At 42.3% G+C, this 23,033-nt stretch overlaps 1 long non-coding RNA gene across 1 annotated transcript; it reads right to left on the reverse strand.

Moving 5' to 3' along the window:
- Positions 1–5,839: 5,839 nt before the first annotated feature.
- On the reverse strand, positions 5,840–17,141 carry LOC122555661. Its single transcript, XR_006313333.1, has 3 exons — positions 17,058–17,141; positions 9,363–9,433; positions 5,840–6,049 (listed from the first exon to the last, which is right to left on the reverse strand). It is a non-coding gene; the product is annotated as an uncharacterized LOC122555661 (long non-coding RNA).
- Positions 17,142–23,033: the final 5,892 nt, after the last annotated feature.

The raw sequence follows: 23,033 nt of genomic DNA on the forward strand, positions 1-23,033 counted from the left end.
TGACTGTCACTGACTGTTCTCTGGGATCCCCAGGCTTCACCACTGACTGTCACTGACTGCTCTCTGGGTACACCAGGTTTCACCACTGACTGCTCTCTGGGATCACCAGGCTTCATCGCCGACTGTCACTGACTGTCACTGACTGTTCTCTGGGATCACCAGGCTTCACCACTGACTGTCACTGACTGTTCTCTGGGATCACCAGGCTTCACCACTGACTGCTCTCTGGGATCACCAGGCTTCATTGCCGACTGTCACTGACTGTTCTTTGGGTTCACCAGCCTTCATCGTCGACTGTCACTGACTGTCACTGAGTGTTCTATGGGATCATCAGGCTTCACCACTGACTGTCACCGACTGTCACTGACTGCTCTCTGGGATCACCAGGCTTCACCACTGACTGTCACCGACTGTTCTCTGGGTTCACCAGGCTTCACCACTGACTGTTCTCTGGGATCACCAGGCTTCACCACTGACTGTCACTGACTGTTCTCTGGGTTCACCAGGCTTCACCACTGACTGTCCTCTGGGATCACCAGGCTTCACCACTGACTGTCACTGACTGTTCTCTGGGTTCATCGCCGACTGTCACTGACTGTTCTCTGGGTACACCAGGCTTCACCACTGACTGTCACTGACTGTTCTCTGGGTTCACCAGGCTTCACCACTGACTGTTCTCTGGGATCACCAGTCTTCACTGTCGACTGTCACCGACTGTTCTCTGGGTTCATTGCCGACTGTCACTGACTGTTCTCTGGGTTCATTGCCGACTGTCACCGACTGTTCTCTGAGTACACCAGGCTTCACCACCGACTGTCACGATGGCCATCTGGGTTCATCAGTCTTCACCACTGACTGTCACCGACTGCTCTCTGGATTCAACTCCCCCAATTGTCACTGAACGCTCTCTGGGTTCACCAGACTTCATTGCCAACTGTCACCGACCATTCTCTGGGTTCACCAGGCTTCATTGCCGACTGTAACACTGTCCTCTCGGTTCACTAGGATTCACCGCGCACTATCACCGACTGCCAATCTTTTCACCAGGCATCACCGCCGACTGTCACCGACTGTTCTCTGGGTTCAACCGTCTTCACCACCGAATGTCACCGAACTGTTCTCGGGATCGTCAGGCTTCACCACCGACTGTCACCGACGATTTTCTGGGCTCACCAGGCTTCACCACCGACTGTCACCGATTGTTCTCTGGTTTCACCAGACTTCACCACCGACTGTCACTGACTCTTCTCTGGGCTCACCAGGAGGCTTCACCACCGACTGTCACCGACTCTTCTCTGGGTTCACCAGACTTCACCACCGACTGTCACTGACTCTTCTCTGGGCTCACCAGGCTTCACCGCTGACTGTCACCGATTGTTCTCTGGTTCACCAGGCCTAACCGCCGACTGTCACCGATTGTTCTCTGGGTTCACCAAGCTTCACCGCTGACTGTCACTAACCATTCTTTGGGTTCACCAGGCTTCACCGCCGACTGTTACCGACTGCTTTCTGGTTTCACCAGGCTTCACCAGGCTTCTCCTCAGGTCAGTCTAAATGGCCTTCCCCACATGTGAACTCTACGTCTACATTCTCTGGTCACTGGAAACATACTTCCTGCACTTGCTTTGTCAGGTCCTGTTCAAATTTTATAGTTTTTGAAATTCCCCCTGATTTTTCTAAACTCTCGTAAATATGGTCCTAACTATTCTAGTTTCTCTTGCGACTTGAGTCCTGCCATCCCAGGAATCAGTCTGCTAAATTTTTGTTATACTCCTTCCATAACCCTTCTTCAGAGAAGATGACCAAAACTGAACACAATGTTCCAAATGTGGTCTCACCAAAGCCCTGAGCAATTACAGCAAGAAATCCTTGCTCCTGTGCTCAAACCTCAAGAGCGGAACAGTGGCTCAGTGGTGAGCTCTGTTGCCTCACAGCACAAAGAACCTGGGTTTGATTCTACTCTCAGGTGACTGACTGTGTGGAGTTTGCAAATTCCTCCGGGTGCTCTGGTTTCCTCCCACAGTCCAAAGATGTAAGGGTTAGATGGATTTGCCACGCTAAATTGCCCAGAGTGTCCAGGGATGTGCAGGCTGGGTAGATTGGCCATGGGAAATTTAGGGTTATAGGGCGGGTCTGAGTGGGCTGTTCTTCACAAGGTTGGTTTGGTTTGGATTGTCAAAATGGTCTGCTTCCACACTGTAGGGATTCTAAAATTCTTCTCACTCAGAAGGCCATCAACGTTTGTTGAACTTTAAGTGTTTTTGAAGAGAAGGTTATTCCATCAGACTCCTTACTTGTACCTTGTAGATGGTGAATAGTTTTTGAAGAGACAGGAGCTGAAATACTTACCTCAGAATCAAAAACCCTGTCCTGCTTTTGTAGCCACTGCTGTACTGTTCAGTTTCTGGTCAATGGTGATGCTCGGGACATTGGTAATAGGGGATTAAGGAATTATAATGCCATTGATTATCAAGGGGTCATGGTTAGTTTTCACTTTTGTTGGCAAATTCCATTGGTTGGTATTTGTATGATGTGAAAATTACTTACCACTTATTAGCCCAAGCCTAGACTGTCCAAGTTTTGTTGCACTTGAACATGAAATGCTTCAATATGTGAGGAGTTGCAAATGGTGCTGAACCTCCCTACTTCTGATATTTTGTTGGAGAGAAGATGAAGCAGCTGAAGATGGCTGGGCCTAGGACACTACCCTGAGGAACTCCTGCAGTTCCTGTGGCTAAGGGAATTGATCTCCAACAATTGTAACCACTCATTGAAAGCCAAATACTGTGAATGTCGGAAATCTGAAGCAGAAACTGAAAATGCTGGAGAAACTCTGCAGATCTGGCAGCTTCTGCGGAGAGAGAGAGAGAGACAGGGTTTTTTTTTCCTACATAGCAATCTGATATGGAGGATCACTCCACACTCATAACAATAATATTAGAGAGAGACATGGTTGCAAGACAACATTCTGTTAGCTTTCCGAATTATTTGCTTTACCTGCATACTAACCTTTTGCAATTCATGCCTGAGCATGCACTGCTCCTTCTGAGTTCTCAGAATTCTGCAATCTCTTACCAATTAAATAATATGTTTTTGCCACTGAGTTAATCTTTTTTTTATACCCCATTGTATCCCCTTTATATCATCCTCACAACTTGCAAATCCTACTGACCTCTACACAACTTTATCAAACCCTTGTGCAGGGCCTTCAGCCTCCTGAAGAAGGCCTTATACCCGAAATGTCGATTCTCCTGCTCCTCGGATGCTGCCTGGCCTGCAGTGTTTTTCCAGCACAACATTTTTCAACTTCAGCCCTTACTCCTGATGACTAAACAGCTGAGGCTCAGTCTCTCAGTTCGAGCCACACTTGTCCCCTTCCCTTCCCCCTCTACCACCCTTTGTTTCTGTGGATGAAACTGACAGACTAATCATGGCCCACCTCCAGAGCAACATGACCAGACAGACTTGCATAAGTTGTGACCTGATCACTCTCTGGTACCTATAAATCTCCCCCATCACATTAACAACTTATACTCCTCAACCCCTGACTTATTGCTACATAGGTAATGGACTGACCATGACCCACTCACCGGACTTAGAACATGGGTCTCCTGACCAAGACACCTTCAACAAAAGCTGAACTGTGGGTAATGCCCTGGACAGGTATGAGATGCTGTCCTTGACATACTGTGCCCAGGATCCCTGACTGATGGGTGTCTCCATGTCTTCCACGAAGACTATCTACCCATGGTTTGGATACTTGGCTGCACATGCAGCGTGTTTGCTCGATACACTGTTGGCATACAGTGAGATTGATGCATCACACTGCCATACAGTGAGAAATGTATCCCCTAGACTGAAGACGGCTTAGCAGAAATGCAAGCTGCCTGGTTGTATAATTGTGTCAATTGGGGTGCATGGCAAAGCAGGAATATTATGAGCATACAGGTAGATGTTAAATGTGTCAGCATTAAGAGAACAAGGGAGCAACCTTGAGATGCAGTCCAGTCCAGCCTGCAAGCTGATGCCTGCCCCTGTGTGCAAGCTGTCCTATCTGCAGCCTATCAGTGTTAGTTACTGGTGCGTCTGCAATACAGGCCTGTATTTTCAGAGCAATGGAATGGCTGGTTCTAAATGCTAAGGAGGAGGAACGCATTTGGCTGGTGCCCATGGCTTATGCCTTGAGACACTATTGCCCAATGACCAACGTGAAGCCCATTCAGAGTAAGCAGTGAGCTGAATCTGCCATTTATATGCTCTGATTTCCTTGACTAATCTTTTAATATCTATCTTGTTTGGCGAGTTGGGTAATGTGGAAGTCTGAATATTAATAGGTTGCATTTAGCAGCAATAATGACTGCCAATTGGTTTCTGACTGTTGTTACTTCAGAAACAGACAGATGTTTCAGCAGAGCACTGTGAGGTGGCAGTGTGAACAGAGAGAGATCAAGGCCCATATAGATATCATGGATAGAAAGAAGGATGAATTACTGCAGGCAGATTGTTGAGAGATAGCAAAGAGATAGCAAGCAGTGCTTCAAAGATAGTTGTCTCTGAATGACACCTTGTGCTACATTGTCATGATTATAGAAAGTAGAGAATGGAGCAGCAGAATGCATGTTTGACGAGGTTGTGTTGGAAGAATAGGTTAACATTTCTGGAATATTGTGATTAATCTGTGGTCGATGAAAAGTGAACAGAACTGATGAGATACATCAAAACAACTTGGCAGTGTTCCTGTAACCAGGGGACTTCTGTGCAACCTGTTTAACAACAGTCAGAGATATTTAAATAAATTCAATTTACGTGGATTTTCAAAAGCCCTGCCATTGAGTGCTCAATAATAGACTCTGAGAAGGTGTAATCAGGAAATTAGTACAGGAATGGATTTCAGGACAGACAGCAAAAAGTGGGATTAGTAAGTGGTTATTCAGAATGGCACAACACAGTGAAGTAGTGTTCTGGGACCACTGTTTTTCATCATTTACACTATCTATTATGTTTTTAATTCAAATTTCTGAATTGGTGGATGACGTTTTATGCAGGATAGGAGTGGGTGGCAGAGTGCTTACCCATACTAAAGACGATGACGACAAATGACAGTGGGACTACCCATAGTAAACTTGATGCTTGGGCAAATGGCAGGTGAAGCTCAGCACAAAAATGTGAAATCATGCATTTTGGTAGGAAAATAGGGAACGTATTTCTTACTTGGAAGATCTAAGACTGCATGTTATAAAGCCGCATGGATCTGAATATCAAGACATAGGTCATTAAGAGTTCCACCATGGGTGAAAGAGATCTTAAGAAAAAGCAAGTCAAGCACCAGGCTCTATCTGAAAAGGATAGAATGGACATAAAGGAGCAAACTTTCAGAATAATTATGAAGCACAAAAAACCTACAGAGTGATAAAGGGAGATTTTAATGATCTGAAAATGGATTGGAATAGTAGCGTTAAAGGAAGAGAAGGAGAAGAATTTCTGAAGTACAGTAGTGCCTCGACATACGAGCGACCCCGTTCACACACAAGTCAGTTTACAAACAGGATTGTACGTAAAATTTTGCTTCAACGTACGTACGAAATTCAAGGTACGAACAAAGGTACAAACGCAAAAAGCCCGCGTGCGACACCACGTGGTTACATTGTTCTGCTTTGCTATGCGCTTGTTGAACGCAAAAGCTCTCAGGCCCCGCGTGATCTCATTCAGTTCGTCTTTGGCGCGTGCGCTGTGAACAGCATTCGTTGCTACGTCCAAGCATTCTTACGCTATCCGAACAATGGAAAAAATTGATTCAGTTCGCGAACTTTTCGGTTCGCGAACCGGGTCCCGGAACGGATTAAGTTTGTAAGTCGAGGGGCTACTGCATCTCCTGGAGAAACGATTTGAAGTTAGAGAGCTGGTTGTTAAAGTGCTTAAAAAGGCTTTGCAGGATCTCTGGCTTTTAGAGTAAATACTCAAAAACAAGCTGTTGCTGGAGTATAATGAGAATGCACTTCCTAATATGATGATGCGACCCTGACACCATCAATCAGCTGCTGTAGAAATTCTGAGGAGAGAGGAATAGAAGAACTTTCAGTAATTCTGTAATTATGCAATTAGGAGAGCCCAACTTGTTTTGGATTGGTAATCTCATGCTGATTGTCACTTCAGTCCTGTTCTTTAATGAAAAAAATGAGCATCACATGTGAGAGGAGGTTCCACTTGGTGCTCCTTCTAAAATATGGAACCATCCTTCCCTTCTGATTGTTCTTTCATAATATCAAACTGTCAGAAGGAGGCAAATCATATCCCCTTTTCACAGCTGTCAGTTCCACATACAGGGGAACCTCCATTATCCAAACGAGATGGGCGGGCACTATTTCATTCGGATAATGGATTATTCGGTTAATTGATTAAATGCCTTTCCTCTGGGGCTCGGAGTTTTCTGTTAAGTCTGCTTTCCTGTCAGGAGTCTAGGCAGCAGCCCCGGCGCCCCACTCCCCCACCCCAACCCTGTCCAACAGCGCCTCCCATCTGCTCCCAACCCCCTCCAATACTACCCCCCCGCCTGCCCCTCCCACCCCGCCCACCCCCGTGCTGCCCTCTCCGGGACAGCTGGAATGGATACCAACAACAAGACTGAGCGCACACACTCAGCCACACACACACAACCTTTTGACAGGTTCCACTTTTGCCCTGTACAGGACAATGTTGGAGAGATTATCTGGGGAAGGGGGAGTTTAGGGTACACCCCTGTGTAGAACTCCAGGGAAAGTGTGGGGAGAGACAGAGAGGGTGGGAGGTCATTCATTTGGAGACGGTGCCTGAGCTCCCATCGACGTCCAGGACTGTTCTCGGCAGCATTTCAGTAAGCCTCGTTCACTTTTAATCACTGTAAACAAAAGACACGATTAGTGTTGGAAACACGTCTTTGATGTAATGTTTCTATCTGGACCTAGAGATCTCCTTCGGGTAATCCGATATTCGGATAATCGAGGTTCCTCTGTAATGTAATTTAAAGATTCTGACAGCTACTTTAACAATTTCCACCAGTGTATATAGTAAGTGTAATGTTCAGGCACTGCGAGGGTAGGGTGCCCCCTGGGTAGGCAGTGTGTCAAGTAAGTAAGGTAATGAGGGTTTAGGATTAGAGCAGTTCGAATGCCAGCAGTATGATGACAGATGGGTAGAGGGTAGCCTGTCAGGTACATAGGATGCCAGGTGGGAGGGATTGGGTCCCAGTGGAGTGTCAGAGGGGTCTAGAGTGGGTCAGGTCAGGTCATGGTTGAGAAGTGAGTGTCAGGTCAGGACTGAGGTGTGTGTCAGGTCAGGTCTGGGGATAGCGAGGAATTTGGGTGTGCCTGAGTTAAGTATGGGCTCTGTTTAATAGTTACTAGGGAGGTGAACTGTGTATTTAATAGTCTAACTTTTCCTGAGATACTATTTTACTTCATTTCATCAGAATCAACCAAAGTCTCTGATGTCAGCAGTGTGATGGAATACTCCCCACTTGCCTGAATGAGTGCAGCTCCAACGACACTCAAGAAGCTTAACACAATTTTTTCCAATGGGAATTCCATATCTATTGTATTTAATTACTTCAAAACATTATACAGAGGAACTTCAATTGTCCGAATACCAATTATCCGAAAATTGGATTATCCGAAGGAGATCTCAAGGTCCTGATAGAAATATCACATCAAAGACGTGTTTCCAACAGTGATTGTATCTTTTGTTTACAGTGATTAAACAGGCACCGTCTCCAAATGACAGCCCTCCCACTTTTTCTCTCTCACCCCACACTTTACCTGGAGTTCTACAGAGGGGTGTACCCTATACTGACCTGTCCCCAGATAATCTGTCTAACATTGTCCTGTGTAGGGCAAACGTGGAACCTCTCAAAAAGTTGCAGTAAAAAGGTGTGTGTGTACGCTCTATTTGGAGACTTAAGCCACAAAGGCAGCAGCAGCAGTCTTGTTGATGGTCCAGCCCGGCTGCCCCGGAGAGAGGGCGGGGCAGACACTGACAGGGAGCAGGAGTGGGGTTGGGCGGGGTTGGGGGGGGCAGGGACGGGGTTGGACAGGGGCTGTTTTGGGGTGTGGGCTCGCACACTGTAAACTGCTGCAATCTCCTGAATGGGAGCAGACTTTAAAAACTCCAAGCACAAGAGGAAAGACATTTAATCAGTTAACCGAATAATCGATTATCCGAACGAAATAGTGCCTGCCCATCTCGTTTGGATAATCGAGGTTCCCCTGTACCTGGTTATAAATCTATCTTCATTAATTTTTTTACACTATTTTGTGAATTGTCAAGTTTTCTGGAGCCAAGTCAGCTTTCTTGAAACTTTTATTGAACCAGCTTGCCAATTGCTTCGGAAGTTTTCTACATTGTCATGCAGCTGGACTGATGGAACATCCTCCGCAATGTTGGTCCTTGTAGATTGTGCATCATAATAGAAACATGAGATGCAATGCAACACTGGCAAAGAACTAGTGGGAAATTGAAACAGTCACTTATGTTGGGGAGTAGCTAAAGCCAAAACAGCCTTGCCCCAGTGTGCACAGATCCTAATGTTACATCGTAAAATGAGACGCACTGTTCTTAATCTTTGTAACACTCACATCCATCACACAGTGCTGACGGTGACGAGAGCTAACTCATTCCACATTATACATTGAACAGCTTTATTTCATCGGATGAATTCTAACACGAAGCATGGTGCTGTATTCCTCCAGAGGGAGGGAGTTCTAATCTTGTTATCCTATTCAGTAAGCAGAAGCAGTTACTTCACAATCCAAATGCAGAAAAAAAGGCCAAAGAGTGAACTAATAGACATATACCACTAAACAAGAAATTATTTAATACTAGAATAGATCTATGTAATAGCATGAAGGATTCATAATGGAAAACTCCATAGTAGCTGCATGGATAACTAATGACAGGTGCTTATCTTAAGGACACATATCATTTGTAATGCTATCGAACCTATTAGCTTAATCTTCTCTTTTATTGAGAAATGGGTGTATTAAGTTGGTTGCTGAGGGACTTTGCTAAAATTTTCAGCAGTTCCTTCATTTTTTATTTGATTATTCTGTCTCATTGTAATATGAATCACACAAAAGTAAAAATCTGTTTTAATAATTCATCACAATTGGTTGTTTTTATGGCCATGAGTTGAGATTAAACAGTACATATTCTGGTTTTGGATTCAAGAGTCCTGTCAGAAGTGTATGTTGCAAAAAGCACACATTTTGAGCCTGTGATTATTCATCTGTTCATTTTAATTTACAGAAAATAAAATACCAGGAATGCACAGTTTACCTATATATCATTCTTGGCCTGCGGCCCCATGGCAGAATTCAAGTAATTATCCTTACTTTCTCAATAGGTTATCGGTGTAGTGATCAGAACAGGGCCTGCTGCAAGTTCTCAGCCTGTGAAACAAAACCTGCAAAAAGAAAGGAGAGAGACTATAATATTTCAGATATGTGACTCAAAACAAAATTTAAAAAATGAAGCCTTTCAAATGAAAACCAATTGTCTTGAAGGGTGCATCCTAAAATATAATGTGTATTTTCTCTTGCAGACAGACCTTCTCTATATTTCTGTATATCTGGTTTTCAGCATTTGCAGTTTTTGTTGTTAATTTAGGAAGTAATGGTCGAGTCATATTATTTCCCAACAGCATAATTTGAGCTGTAAATGGCCTCCTAAACTTTGAGTACATAGAGTCAGAGAGATATACAACACAGAAACAGACCTTTCGGTCCAACTCGTCCAAGCCAACAGATATCCTAACCTAATCTAGTCCCCTTTGCCAGCATTTGGCCCATATCCCTCTAAATGCTTCCTATTTATATACCCATCTAGATTACTTTTAATTGTTGTAATTGTACCAGTCTCCACCATTTCTTCTGGCAGCTCATTCCTTACATGCACCACCCTCTGAGTGAAAACAATGCCTTTTAGGTCCCTAGTAAATGTTTTCCCTCTTACCCTAAACCTTTGCCCTCAAGTTTTGGACTTCCCCACCCCGGAGAAAATATGTTTTCTATTTATACTATCTATGTCCCTCATGATTTTATAAAACTCTATAAGGTCATCCCTCAGCCTCTAACATTCCAGGGAAAAACAGCCCTGGCCTATTCAACCTCTCCCTCGAGCCCAAATTCTTTAACTTTGGCAACATCCTTGTAAATCTTTTCTGAACCCTTTCGAGTCTATAGTAGGGAGACCAGAATTGCATGCAATATTTCAAAAATGACTTAACCAATGTCCTGCAGAGCCACAACATAACCTCCCAACTCAATACTCTGACTAATAAAGGCAAGCAAACCAAACACCTTCTTCATTATCCTATCTACCTGCGACTCCCCTTTCAAGGAGCTATGAACCTGCACTCCAAGGTCTCTTTCTTCAGCAACACTCCCCAGATCCCACTGTATTCTGAGGTAACCTCTGTCACTGTCCACTACACCTCTAATTTTGGTGTCATCTGCAAACTTACTAACCACACCTCTTATGTTCTCATCCAAATTATTCATACCAATGACAAAAAGCAGTGGACCCAGTACCCATCCTTGTGACTCGCTTTGCTTTCTCAGGCACTGAGGCAATAACACATGGCTCATCATATAAAGGTTATTGCCGCTTAACTTTTCACATTTCATTGTGGCCCAGGGGATCAACAATTCTATTTTACCAACTCTCCTGACAATTTTTTGTTTGAAGAAAATCATTCATTGGATGAAGGCAATATAATCCAGGACAAATGCATCTGCAGAAAATATTTGTGGCTTGAGGAATTTTTGATTCAAATTCAATGAACTAGAAGCTGTGGTACAGACACTGCAACATATTAGGAAGGGGGAATGTTACTCAGTTACATTGTTCCAGGAGGCAATCACACTCCTTGTTTTCTTAATTGTTCCTGGGATGTCTTGCATTATTGGTTTGGCCAGCATTAATTGTCATTCCTAAATATCCCGACGGCAGGTAAAAGTTAATGGTTAGCTCCTGGAAAGCCAGTAGCATTGTTGTGGTGTCACAGAAAGAGTAAACCAGAACCGCAGGCTAATGATCTGGGGTCGTAAATTCTAACCCCAGAATGGCAGATCATGATTTTCAAACAAAATCTGGAAAAAAGTAGTTGGCCTCTTTGCGATCAACTACTGTTGATTGTCACCAAAAATACCCTTCTCACTAATATATATTGAGGAAGGGAATCACTTATCCTCAATGAGTCTGCTCGACATGCATTGTTAGTATTTATTCATTCATGTGTTATGGGTGTCAATGATTGGCCCAGCATTTATTGCCCGTCCTGAGTTGTCCTTGTGAAGGTGGCAGTGAGCTGTCTATTTGAACAACTGCAGTGCATGTGCTATAGATAGACCCACAACGTCCTTAGGGTGGAAGTTTCAATATTTGACTCAGGTGATAGTAATGAATGGTGATAAATGTTCAAATTTGGATGATAAGTGGCTTGGAGGGGGGTCTAACCAGTGAAACATTTTCCCTGAATTCCCATTAACTCCAGTTTTCTAAAGTTCCTAGATGCTACATACAGTTTAATGCAGTATTGACATTAAGGGCAGACACCTTCACCTCAACACTGGTATTCAACCTCCCCACATCCACCCTGCCAAGTCCTCCAAGAATTGTATATGTTTCAATTAGGTCAACTCTTGTTCTTCTAAATTCCAATGAGTACAGCCTGATCCTACTAAACCTCACCCATTAGACAATGTTCTCCATATTTAGTATCAACCTCATGAACCTTCTCTGAATGCCAATGCCAGTGCATCATATAAGAAGCCCAAAACTATTCACCGTGTTCCAGCTGTGATATACCTTTTATATCCCATTACCTTTGACATGAAGACCAGCATTCCAGTTGCCATCCCTGTAGTTGCTGATCTTGACTGCCAGATTTTTGTGTTTCATGCTCAAGGCCTTCCAAATCCCACCATTTTAGAGCTTTGCAATCTTCTTCCATTTAAATTCTATTCAGATCCTCTGATCTTCACAGTTCCCGAAAGTGTATTCCACCTGCCAAGTTTTTGTCCAGTTGCTGAACCTATCTCTTTGTGTCACCCTCGCCACTTGCCTTTCAACCTAACTTTATCACACAGTGTGAAACAAATTGGCTGTAGACAGGTATCTGTGATGCTGGAAACCTCGAAGGGAGGCTAAGATAGGTCATTCACTCAGCATTTTTGGCTGAAGACTGCTGTGAATAGTTGAAGCTAATCATTTATGTTGATGTGCTGGGCTCCCCACTATGGAGCCTTTTCCTCGAGTGAATTGTTTAATTGCCCCCACCATTCATGTCTGGATGTGATAGCACTACAGGCCTTAGAACTGATCCTCTGTGGGATTGATTTGCTGTGTCTATCACTTACTGCTTATGCTGTTGGGAAAGCAAATAGTCCTGATGGTTGGTTTCACCGAGTTGTCAACTTATTTTTAGGTATGTTCGGTCCTGCTCTCAAAAGTCCTCCCACATTGGCAGAGGTTGTAGAAAAACATTACCATCGGCGAGAAGGTACAGAAGCCTGAACATATGCACCAGCCGGTTTCGTAACAGTTTCTACTTGACTGTTGTTAGAATACCGAATGGACGTACAAACTATTAATGTTCACCTGCACCCATGTTTTTGTTTTTGCCACTGTTTACCAATTATTTACTTATCTATACTATTTAACTCAGTGATCTGCCTGTATTGCTCACAAGACAAAACTTTTCACTGTGCCTCTGTACACTTGACAATAAATTTAATTCAATTCTATTCTATTCAATGGGCAAATAGGAATGGGCAATAAATTCTGGCTCAGTCAGAGAAGCCCACATCCCAGAAATGAATAAAATATGAATATATAGGGGTGACACAGTGGCTTAGTGGTTAGCACTGCTGCCTCACAGCACCAGAGACTCATGTTCTCTTCCCTCTTCGGGCGACTGTGTGGAGTTTGCACATTCTCCCCGTGTCTGAGTGGGTTTCCTCTGGGTGCTCCGGTTTCCTCCCACAATCCAAAAGATGTGCAGGTTAGGTACATTAGTCAGGGGTAAATGTAGAATAATAGGGTAAGGTGTGGGTGGGTTACTCTTTGGAGGATTGGTGTGGACTTGTTGGGCTGAATGTCCTGTTTCCACAATTTAGTGATTCTATGAACTATTGTCCATCCCTAATTGCTCTTGAGAAAATTGCCGCATGCCACTGTCTTAAGCTGCTGCAGTCTATATAGTGCTGGGAAATGCACAGTGCTAGTGAGCAGAGAATTTGACCCAGCTTTGATTATGGAACTATACATTTCCAAGTGAGCATATTGTCAGGCTTGGAGGAGAAATTCAAAGTCATGGTATTCTATGTGTCCTTTGCCTTTGTTCTTCTGTATAGTATAGGCTGAGTATTTGGGAAGTGCTATCAAAAATGCCACGGTGAATTATTGCAGTGCATCTGTTTACTAACATATGTATATATGAGGTGCCAGTGATTAAATAGTGCCAAGTAGTATGTCATTTTGTCCAAATGGCATTGATCTTCTTGGGTGTCATTGGAGCTACACCACAAACATTCAGACAATTTGAGAATATTCTTTCAGAGTCCTGACTTGTGCCTTTGTGAGTGACATACAATAATTCTGTTAATAATAACTCACATTATCTAAAAATTGAGCAGTTTGAAATGTTAGATCTGTTGTAATCAGTTCAACATGGTCGTTACACAATGTCAGGCAACACAATGCAGAATGCCCACAATGTGAAGGCAGAACATTATTTTCAAAAGAATTGGATGGTGTATCCAAACAATAATGCCATAGGACAGATGCATCCCCAGCAAGTGCATCGTTGAGGATTTACCCTCCTGTTAATTCTTACAACTCTTACTGCAAGTTTAGTGTAACACTAATGTCCTTCAGGCCTTGTTCAGCTTGGATCAAATTCCTGCTGCTCTGCCTCACTTGCCAATGGACTTTGAAGTCAAATAAGTCATTGAGTGTACCCAGAGTATATGCTGGCCCTTGCTACCCTCAGTGCTCCTTCTAAAAGATGTTCAACATGAACAAATGAACTAATTATTTAAATGAAAAGGGGCAGTGTGTGTGAGTGGTTTTCATTAACTATGAGACTTCATCAAGTCCTGAGTCAATACTGAAGATTCACAGGGACACTATTTACTGAGCGAATACCTCCTCTAGTGGGGCTGGCTTGTTGATGTGAATGGACATTACAGAAATGGTGATGGAGGAATTTGGAACACTGGTTGTAAGAAATGAATCTGTCAATATGACTAAGTCAATCTGTTACTTGACTAGTCTATGAGACAGTTCTCCCAGTTTGTCCATAGTCCATAGATGTCAGGGAAGGGATCTTTGCAGGGTTCATTAGCATGTAGATGCCTTTGCAGATCCATTTCTGATGGCTACGTTCACACCAGGTGGTACATTTGATATTATTCTTATAGTTTCCTACAGTTTTGACCATACATTTTTAAAATCTATTCGTCAGTTGTTGACATCACTGGCTGGGCTAGAATTCATTGCCTTCTCTAGTTGCCCTTCATGAGGTGGCAGTATGTTATAAGCATCAGAGTTAGAAGTATTCGAAAGAATTTATGTACTTTGACTACAAAGACTTGGTTAAAAGACTCTAAATAGAATGACAAGCTATTGGAAAAAAATAATTGCTTTGTAGAATTCTTAAACACATTTTTCAGTTCTGTATGGGTGTATAGTTTCTTATTCAGGTATACTATTATTCTTCATGTTAAATCAAATAATGACTTCACTCTTTCTAATGTTGAAGTACACATCCTTTCAGTATTTAATTGAAAAATAAATCTGAAGTTAAAGCTGCTGTCAATCTATCCCATGATTAAAAAATGTTATTGTTATAATCTCAACTCTCAGAATATTGTACACAGATGAAAAATCATATCTGTGAAAATGTAATATGAGCTCTGGTTCTGAACTCTCATGGAAAGCTCTGGGCTCTTGACATTGAAATAAGTTAGATTATCAGAATTCTTAGAGATACCGATCTCTTACAGAAAGACACATTTACACCAACAGGTAAATGAACAGCAGACATTCTGGGCAGAGTCTCACTGAGACGCTGGGAAAGAGGCCGGGCCACAGGATCTCAGCTGGCGGCTGGAGACTTGATGAGGAACAAAGGGAAAATAGCCGAACCACAAACCAATCAAACACTTTCAAGGTCATCATTGGGCCTTCCCTAAGAACCTTAATTCTGAGAAGGGAAATCTTGCTTATCTAAGATCTGCCAGCCAGAGGCCAGCAGCTCATATGATTAGATTAGATTAGATTACATTACAGTGTGGAAACAGGCCCTTCGGCCCAACAAGTCCACACCGACCCGCCGAAGCGAAATCCACCCATATTTACCCCTTACCTAACACTACGGGCAATTTAGCATGGCCAATTCACCTGACCCTGCACATCTTTTGGACTGTGGGAGGAAACCGGAGCACCCGGAGGAAACCCACGCAGACACGGGGAGAACGTGCAAACTCCACACAGTCAGTCGCCTGAGGCGGGAATTGAACCCGGGTCTCAGGCGCTGTGAGGCCGCAGTGCTAACCACTGTGCCACCGTGCCGCCCACTGCCGCCCATATGCTTATCAGTGCCAAAGGGTAAATGGTGGCTGCATGGCTTTAGCTGTCATGCAAGCCTTATAACAATGTTAATCACAGTGGTGATAGAAATAGATCTTTAATTGGTCATTTAAGGATTTCAACTGGTGACCAGGCAAGAAGGGTGACCACTGGCTTCCCACCTAGAATTTAATTCCTTCTGAGGTGGGAATATGGGTCACAGCTGACACAATTGTGCCTAATTACATGATCCTCCTGCCTCCGAATTCACCCCCAGAGAAAACAGAACATTCTCTACACTATTACAAAACAGAAGAACTAAAATCACAATAGTTACAGCACACTAGGAGGCCATGCAACCCATCATGGATAAATTTCCAGGTGCTTATCCAAAACTCTTGTGAAAGCTCATTTTGTTTCTCCCTCTTTCACACTGAGATGGTGCCTTCCAAATCCTGACTATTCACCAAGTTAAAATGTTTCTTAAGGTTATCTTTGGTTCTTTTGCAAAACTCACCTCAAAATAGCTTCTAGATTCTTCCACCCAAGGGAAGCAGTTTCTCTTTATCTGCTCTGACTATACCCCTCAGAATTGTGAACACCTTTATCGAATCTCCACCCAATCTTTTTTAATTGAGATAATCAACCACAGGATTTCTAATTCAACTAAAATCTGTCAACTATAGGATCAGTTCTGCAACTAAGTTTTCTGGACCCTTTAATACCTTCAATCCCTTCCTAAAATATAGTGTCCCAGAATTGGATACATTTCTCCAATTCAGGCAAAATAGAATTTTATTGCAGCTCCTCTACTCCCTTCTTAAACCTGCCCTATCATCTTTAATAAACTAGGCATATATATGTCAGACATCTGTGCGTTTTCTTTAGCATTGTGTTTTGTTCTGTAGCATTTCACTTTATTCTTTCCACCAAGATGCATTACTTCCCTGCACTAAAGTTTAATTGTCATATTGTTTTTATGTCTTCTTGAAGTTTATCATTCTCCTTCTCACAGTTCACAATACTTCCACATTTTGTGTCATCTGCAAATTCTGAAAGTGTGGTCTGCACACTTAACTAAGGCATAAATATTTATTAAGATGGCTTTAATATTTGTATGAAACCATTGGGGAACCAAATACTCTTTGCTCCAGTGGAAAATACAAACTAGAGCACCAATATTTTCTGTTCTCTGTAACTCAGCCAATTTTATACCATTCTATGCTTTTTTTACCATGTGTTTCAACTTTGCTGCCTAAGCCAATTATGAGGTATTTTATGAAATGTCTCAAAATTTACTGCTTGGCCTATATTATTTTCACTCCCAGTTCTTATCTTTGCAACTAATTTAGCTTACTTTTCACTCAAAGACACCAGTCCTTTAATCTTACTCTCTTCCCAACAAATGCATACAGCTTCACACATATCTCACATTAACTTAGATTTGAACAGACCTTCTTACACAGCCATTGTATCTGAATGAGACTGTCCACAACCTCGGCATCATTTTCAGTAAGAACTAAGATACCAAACCTGTGTCCTCTCCATCTGCCTTTGTAACCTCCCCTGCCTCCATATTAGCATGACTGATTCAGAAACAATTGTCAATGTTTTTCTTCAATTAAGACTCAACTATTTTAATGTTCCTCTAGCTAGTTTCCTGTTCTTTGCCCTTGTTAAATTTTAACTCTTTCAAGATTGCATCACATCTTATTTTGTATCAAACACTGCTCACCCATCACATTTATCCATGCTTAATACTTTGACTATTGGCAGGCCAGATCCCTCAATTTAAAATTCTTATCTTTGTTAGCGATTTTTGAGAAGATTTGTAGCTCAGGTCGAGGTTCTGGATGTAGGTTTGCTCGCTGCACTGGAAGGTTTGTTTTCAGATGTTTTGTCACCATACTAGGTAACATCATCAATGAGCCTCCAGTGAAGCACTGGTGGTTTGGTCTACTTTTTATTTATGTGTTTAGGTATTCTTGGGTTGGTGATGTCATTTCCTATGGTGATGCCATTTCCTGTTCTTTTCCACAGGATGTGGTAAATGGGATCCAAGTCAATGTGTTTGTTGACAGAGTTCTGGTTGGAATGCTATGCTTCTATGAATTCTCCTGCATGTCTCTGTTTGGCTTGTCCTAGAATGGGTGTGTGGTCCCAGTCGAAGTGATGTCCTTCCTCATCTGTATGTAAAGATACTCGTGAAAGTGGGTCATGTCTTTTTGTCGCTAGTTGATGTTGATGTATCCTGGTTGCTGGTTTTCTGCCTGTTTTTCCAATGTAGTGTTTGTTACAGTTCTTGCAAGGTATTTTGTAAATGACATTTGATTTGCTTGTTGTCTGTACAGGGTCTTTCAATTTCTTTAGCTGCTGTTTTAATATGTTGGTGGGTTTGTGGGCTACCATGTGCCAAGGGGTCTGAGTAGTCTGGCAGTCATTTCTGAGATGTCTTTGATGTAGGGGAGAGTGGCTAGGGTTTCCGGACTTGTTTTGTCTGCTTGTTTGGGTTTGCTGCTGAGAAATCAGCAGACTGTGTTCATTGGGTCAAGATTAGAGTGGTGCTGGAAAAGCACAGCAGGTCAGGCAGCATGTGAGGATCAGGAAAATCAACATTTCAGGCAAAAGTCCTTCATTAGGAATAAGGCTGGGAGCCTCGAGGATGGACAGATAAATGGGAGGGAGGTGGGCCTGGGAGAAGGTAGCTGAGAGTGCAATAGGTAGATGGAGGTGGGGATGAAGGTGATAGGTTGGAGAGAAGGGTGGAGCGGATAGGTGAGAAGGAAGATTGACAGGTGGGACAGGTCATGAGGACAGGGCTGAGCTGGAAGGTTGGAACTGGGGTAAAGTGGGGGGAGGGGAAATGAGGAAACTGGTGAAGTCCACATTGATGCCATGGGGTTAAAGAGTCCTGAGGCAGAAGATGAAGCGTGCCTGTGTTTATTGGGTACCCATTCTTTTTGAATACACTGTATAGGTGATTTTCTTCTGCTCATCATAGTTCCTCTGTGCTGCATTGTGTGGTGGCTTGTTGTTCTAATGCAGTTTCATTTGTGGGTGTTGGGATGATTGCTTCTGTAGTTCAGTATTTGGTCCTGGCTGTTTTCCTACAGACGCTGGTTTGAAGTTCCCCATTAGCTGTTTGCTGAACTGCGACATCTAGGATTGGCAGCTTGTTGTTTTCCTCCTCTTATCCTTGTGTTTTACATACTCATAATTTCAGACCTGTTCACGCTAGCTACCATCTGCATCACAACTTCTCGTGAATTCTCTGTTTTTCTGTCTTAGTTCCTTTATGCATATTCTTTTCCCATTACTTTATCACGACATTGTCAGCCATCACTTTAGCATCAACATCCACAAATGCCTCTGCTACTCCAAATTTGTCTCTTCTAGTATGACCCTCCTTGAAGATTGCTTCTTTAAAGATTGGTTACTGCACTTAATAACTTCTTTCTTGCCTTAACAAATATTCCTGCCTGATTGCATCTCTGCAAAATACGTTTGTATATCAAAGATACCAGATTATTACCATATATCAGAGGAGGTAATGGCCTAGTGATATTATTGCTAGATTACTATCCAGAGACCCATGTGATGATCTGGCTTCAAATCCTGCAAACAGGAGATGGTAGAATCTGGATGCAATTAAAAATCTGGAATTGAGTCTATTAATTACTATATAATCAGTGTTTATTGTCAGAAAAACCTATCTGGTTCAATAAGGTCCTTCAGAGAAAGAAATATGCTGTCCTTATCTGGTCTGACGACATGTGACTTCAGACCCACGGCAATGTAGTTGACTCTTAACAGTTAACAGTTCCTGTGAATGAATAATTATGTCTAAAACGTAATTTGTTCTGACATAATTTTGAATTATTGTCAGAAAAATGTCCTTATTTGAACATTTCAGCAATGCAAAATATACCCAGATGCTTAGAAATGTAGAATATAGCAACAGGAGTAGGCCGCCTTGCCCTTCGAACCTGCTTCACTATTCAAGATGATCATGGCAGGTTATTCAACTCTATATCCTCTTCCTGTTTTCTCCCCCTATCCTTTGATCACTTTAGCCATAAGAATTATATTTAACTCCATCTTAAAACCGTTCATTGTTCTGGCGTATTCCAACCACTTTCCTGGGCGTATTCCCAAGTAAAGGTGAAAGCACAGAAAACCTATTGCCACATCACCAGTATAGATCAATATGAATTCTATCCAATCACACTGCAAATAAAATATGATAAATATCATGGTTTACAGATATAATTTATCTTTAATATAAAAGCAAAAAACTGTGGTTACTAGAATCCAAAATAAAACAGAAAATGCTGGAAATGCTGAGAGAGCCACAAAGTTAATGTTCTAGGTTGAAGACTGTCAGAACATGAGAAATGTAGAGATGCATCAGATTTAAGCAAGTACAGAGATGAAGAAATACATGAAGAATGCCGATTGAGTAATTAATCAATTGATAACCATTATCCATGAAATAGTGAAAGGTAAATGATGGAATAGTGGAAGTGTGTCCTGGAATACATAAACTTAGTTGTCATCTCCCCACTCCCCACTCCAGGAATTTTCGCCTGTTTATCAGGAACTCCTTTAGTCTAAAAGAATGATAGAGTCAGACAGATATCAAAAAACTAAGTCTGTTAACTTACTAACTGTCATCAGAAAGATGTTACAAGTTATTTTGTCAACTCTCAAAAGGCCAGTGTTCCAGATGAGATCAAGAAGAATTCTGAAATTCTATTTGAATATGACAGTTTTGACATTTAATGACAGGTCAGAGCTTGTGACCAATCATTCAAAACGGTGGCAATTTGACAATCAAGCTGCATCATGTTCTGAGACCAAATACCTTAGTGCTGAGGCAAAGAGGTATCAGTGAACCAAAGAGAAAGAAATCAATCTGATACACCAGGTCCCAATACCATGTGAGATGTCATGCCCTGCATGTATAAGGTTCTGCCAGGTAAGAATCAGCCTGTTTAATCACCAGATCTCATGGGAGAAATTGTGACTCTGAGATGATATCACCTGTGAATTGAGATACAGCCAATGAGTGCCAATATACCAAAGGTTCTGAAAAAGTGTCATATCAGACTCAAAAAGTTAACTGTTATTCTTGCTCCACTGATTCTGCCAGATCTGCTGAGTTTCTGGAGAATTTTCTGTGTTTATTCTGAGGATTACACTGGTCTAGTAATCTAGAGGCCTAGGATAATGCACTGGACTAATGAGCTCAAATCTCAACATAACAACTAGAGGAATTCAAATACATTTTTTTAAAAATAGCTAATCTACTGGTGACTGTGGCATAAAAATTAATATTTTAACAATCAAAACATCTCTGATACCCTTCAAGGGGAGAAAATACCCTGTCATCACCTGATTCAGCCCACATGTGACTCCAGTTCCACAGCAATGTAATTGATTCTTAACTGCTCTCTGATGTGGCCTAATATATCATTCGTTTGTATTAAGCTGTTGTGAAAGAAGAGGAGGCTTCACAAATGCCTTCATCCTCAATGATGGAGGATCACAGCACATTGGTGCAAAACACAATGCTGAAGCATTTGCAACCATCTTCAGCCATCGGTGTCAAATCAATAATTAATCTGAACCGCCTCCTGTCATCTTTCATCACATGTGCCAGCCTTCAGCCGAGTAAATTCACACCACATGATAAAGCAATGGCTCTGAGCTCTGATAAAATTTCAGCTGGTACTGAAGACCTGGAAGCCAGAATTAGCCACACCTCTAGCCAAGCTATCTGAGGACAGCTACAACACTGGTATCCACCTGGCAAAGTGGAAAACTGCCCATATATGACATCCACAAAAAGAATGATAATCCAATTTGGCCAATTACCACCTTATATTGTCTTGATCATCAGCAAATAGATGCATAGAGTCATCAAAGTGCAATCTCGCAACAGTTGCTCAATGACCTGTTCATGAAGAGTTGTCTTCTGTTCCACCAAGGCCGCTCAGCTCTGACCTGATTACAGCATTGGTTAAATATGGACAAAAGATCTGAACTCCATACGGAGAGGTGAGAGTGACATCAAAGCAACATTAACTGAGTGTGGCAAAAAGCAGCATTCACAAAATTGGAGTAAATGGACATCAGGAGTAAACTCCCTGCTGAAAGTCAACCTGACATAAAGAAAGACGGTTATGGTTGTTGGAGGTCAATCATCTCAGCCTCAGGATACCTCTGCAGTAATTCCTCAGGGTAGTGACCTAGGCTCAAACCTCTTCAGCTGCTTCATCTATGACATTCCCTCCATCGTACGATCAAGAGTGGAGGTATTTGTCAAAGTGGCAAGTAACATTCTTATGACACAAATAGCAGGCAATGCTCATCTCCAACAAGAATGAGTATAAGCATCTTTTCTTGACAGTAATACCATGAATATCGCACTAACATACTGGAGCTACTACTGACCAGAATCTGAACTAGACTCACCATATAATTTGGAAATGAATGTTTGGTAGCCAAGTTTGTGAATGACACAAAAATTGATGAGAAGGCAAGTGGTGAGGATCACATAAAAATGTTACAGACTGATATAAACAGTTGGAAAAATGTTAACATTTTTGGGCCCCTCATCTAAGGAAAGGTATATTGGCATTGGAGACAGTTCCAAGAAGGTTCACTAAGCTGTTAACAGGTATGGGGAGAATTATTTTCTGAAGAGAGATTGAGTAGATTGGGCCTATACTTACTGAAATTCAGAAGAATGAGAGGAAATCATATTGAAACATACAACTTTCTTAAGATCAGGTCAGAAAGGTTGTTTCCCTTTGTGGCAGGGTGTCGGACTAGAGACAATCATTTCAGAATAAGAGGTCGCATATTTGAGACAGAGATGAGAAACAATTTCTTCTCAGGATATAGTATCTGGGGAATTCTTTACCACAGATTAAGTATACTCAAGGCTGAGAGAGCCTGACAGATTTTTAATAAGTAAGGGAATTGAGAATTATGGGAGAAAGGCAAGAAAGAGGAGTTGAGGATTATCAGCCATGATCTAATTGAATTGTAGAACAAACTCAGTAGGCTGAATGGCCTGTTTCTGCCCGACAGCTTAAGGTCTTATTGAAATAATGGGATGATACCATGCGTTTTGGCTGTGTGAGAGTTACTTCAAGTATTCTGGAAGGATTCTCATCATGCTACTTTATTCATTGACACACAGAATCTGATCATAATGGAAAAGGGAGAAGAGAGCACCATGACTCTCTGACTGGGGTGGGGGTGGAGGAGGCTGCTGAGTGTGCAAAATAGGGACATCCTGCTCCAGAAGATCAACAGAGGAAACCACATCACTACACACTGGCAGCACCACCTGGGTCAATGCCATCTCAAAGTAGAATGGCTAGTGTGTCAAATTAAGATTGATGGCCTTCTCTGCAATC

Source organism: Chiloscyllium plagiosum, chromosome 1 (assembly GCF_004010195.1).
Source record: "Chiloscyllium plagiosum isolate BGI_BamShark_2017 chromosome 1, ASM401019v2, whole genome shotgun sequence".
Taxonomy (NCBI): Eukaryota; Metazoa; Chordata; class Chondrichthyes; order Orectolobiformes; family Hemiscylliidae; genus Chiloscyllium; species Chiloscyllium plagiosum.